The sequence below is a fragment of the Pinus tabuliformis genome, chromosome 1_2, assembly GCF_031772625.1.
Source record: "Pinus tabuliformis cultivar Carrire ecotype Pingquan chromosome 1_2, CPIR1, whole genome shotgun sequence".
Lineage (NCBI taxonomy): Eukaryota > Viridiplantae > Streptophyta > Pinopsida > Pinales > Pinaceae > Pinus > Pinus tabuliformis.
In genome coordinates, this window is record NC_142298.1 from 42,028,475 (window position 1) to 42,031,802 (window position 3,328).

Below are 3,328 nucleotides of genomic sequence, written 5' to 3' on the forward strand. Positions count from 1 at the left end.
CAGGTTGGGCTCGTCGAAGTAGCGTATACAATGTGAAGTATGATATTTGTAGATGGAGTTGGATCTGGTTGTTGTTATGATGTTGACAGGGTTTCAGTGATTTAGTATTGGGTGTTTCAGTGATTGATGATGCAGGTTGTACTATAATGGTGATTGTCTTATGGATCCAGTATGAAAATGTATGAAACGTGGTCCCGGGAAGATCGTAGGCCGGCACCTACGTACTGGTAAACATATCAGCTAGTACAAGAGCCAGGGGGTTGTAGCTCCCTTCCAGGAGCAGCTGGAAAACGAGTGAAGGTTGTAGCCTTCTGTAGGGTTGGCACCTACGTACTAGTAAATGGATCGGCTAGTACAAGAGCTAAGAGGGTTGTAGCCCTCTGCAGGTTGTAGCCTGCGTGCTGGTAAAGGACTGCACCAGTACATTGTAAAAGAAGTTTCTTATTAAAGGAAGATAGAAACAAATTGCAGTAGGTGGTTTTCACCCACATTGGGTTTCCACCTTATATCATGGTGTTCATGTGTGTGGATTTTATGTGATGATCTGTTCTGTTATACTGCACCTGTTTACTGTTAAAATGGTTAATAATGTTCTGATGCATTTACTGAAGATAAGCTAACTAAATCATAAGATCTCTGGATATACGCTAGTTGCTTTAGACACAGTAGCGTGTACACGCGGGTTCACTTAACCGAAGTAGCGTATATGTTTCTGAGTATGAAATTGGAAAGGTTTTACTGATCTGATAATACTGATTTCCCCCCCCCCCTCAGTATTATTTCCAAAAATTGGTATCAGAGCAGGTCCTTCAGAGAAGCTTGATCGCTTGAAGGAGATTCGTAGAACAATGGGGAAGAAAGCGCGTCAGAAGAAGAAGACAACTCAAAGGAACAATGACAACCTACCGTTGAGTGGAAGCAAGAATTCAGATCCTGAATCACCCCAGAATGAAGATGGACAAGCAAATGAAGCATCAGATCAAACCATAGATCAGCAAGATCTACCTAGCAAAAGGGAGAATGCCCTCAAAGAAGAAATCATCAGATTAGAAGATCAGTTGGAATGTGCCTCCAGAATTCGACAAATGCTGCTAGCGCTGAATAAAGAACAAGAAAATGAGATCCTCAAACTAAGGCATCAGCTGGATGAAGGAAGGAAAGCTGAAGAGACATTGAAGAAGCAATGTCTGGAAAAAGAAGAACAACATCAAGTTGAGGTAAAAATCTTGAAAAGTAAATTAGAAGAAAAAGATAAACTATTACGATTTCAAGATAGTACTAAGATCTTGGATGATATTCTTAGTAGTCAAAGGTCCCCTACTATCAAAACTGGTCTTGGTTTTCATGAGTCTATTGAAGGTGAATCTGGTTCACAAAGTAAGACAAGAATCTCTAATGCAAAATTTGAAAGGCTCTACAAGGAGATGAAAGGACAACCCCATCAACAATCAAGGAAAGAGACTCCTCAAAGAAAATCTTTTACTCCTCCCATGAATAATGTTGAATGTTATGTATGTCATAATCTTGGACATGTTGCAGCCATATGTAGAAGAAGAAGGTTTCAAGACCATCATGTAGAAAGATCATCACATTCAAGGTACTTTAATGGATATTGCTTTTCTTGCAATATGTTTGGCCACAAAGCTGCTGATTGCTATAGGAGGAATATGAAACATGTAAGATGCTATGCATGTAACAAGTTTGGACATAGAGCAAAATATTGCAGGAACAAAGCTCATGATAAGAAGAAATCATCAACATGCTTGAAGATATGGAAGAAGAAGGAAGTTCAGTCAGAAAGATGTGGCACAGCATAGGGTACTCAGCACAGCACAGACATAACAGACTCAGGGGGAGCTGAAGGTGTAAAACTTCAGTGGTCTAATTCTCATACGCAATTTTAATGAAGGGAAGTCGCGTATATACGCGAGTTTCACACTGCAAAGTCGCGTATATGTCAGTTTGTGAAAAAGCAGTGGGGACAGACTCAGAAAAGGGGTCTGATATGATCCAGTCCTGTATATGCTCTATTGGTTAACAGTTACAGTCTGCTGAGGATGTCTGGAAATGTCTTGATACTTATGGTACAGGCTCAGGGGGAACATATACTTCAAATAATGCATTGTTGGCATTATGGTTAGAAGTTGTTGATAAAGTCTATGAAGCTAAATGATACATCTTGCTGGTTGATCAAAGGAATGGTATTGCAGGCTGATGCTTATGGTACAGATCATGATGCTGCTGGTGGCTTTCATAAGTCTTGGCCTAGATATTTCATCACTATGTCGTGTATCTCTTTTGTGATATCTCTTTTATGATGTCAAGGTCATGTAACGGCCTATGTTGGTTTCCCCACTATGCCTGGGATGAATGATGTAATGTTCATGTATTATCATGAGTAAACTCTTAATGTATCTCCACATGGTTAGGTGGATGAGTCAATATTGGTATATCCCCACTAGGTTGGGTGATGAATGTATGTATTGAGTTTTTTGGTGATAGGAAGGTCTTCTATGATGTATAAGTCTTTGTTCTTCTTGAAGAACATCTTTTGCAGATCTTGCCTACAGTTAAGGGGAGCATGAACAACACAATTCAGCAAGAGCAGGATGGATAGATTGGTACACTTTGGCATACACAAAGGGGGAGCACATTTGGATATTTCAGCAGGTACTCAGGGGGAGTATGGACAACAGAAGGTATACCAAAGAAGAGAATATCTTGGTCCACCCTTTGCCCTTGATGTCAAAGGGGGAGAGTGACTTGGTGTGGTGGTTGCCATCAAGTCCAAAGGGGGAGATTGTTGGCATTATGATACAAGTGTTGTTCTTGATGGCAACTCACTCAGAGACAGGTACAAGTGATGGCAACTTGATCAGAGGACAGATCTCAGTACAACAGGACAAGAAAGAGATATATGCGGGTTCATTAAGGAGAATCAATGTGTACACGCAGGTTGGCTTCAGTAAAAGCGCGTACATGTGGAAAACTTATCTTTGGTCCGTGGCGGTTAGTCCTTGGAAGTTGTGCCTATGGTTTTGGACCATGGTGTCTCGATGGACATGTTGATCCCTAGTTTTGAAGTTGATGGTATTGTGTTACTATGGTTTTGGACCGTGGTATTGTGAAGGGCCTAAGGCTATATAAGGAGAAGATCATTAGGCAAAGAGATGGAAGCAAGGTGTGAGTGTGTGTGTGATGAAGATCTGAGGAAGAGTGAGATCCAAATGCAGGTTATGGGTTGGTGATCTGAACCAAGGTTTCACTCATGTGGAGGATGATGAATGATGGAACGAGATCTCAAGGCTTGGAAGGATTATCTTCCTAT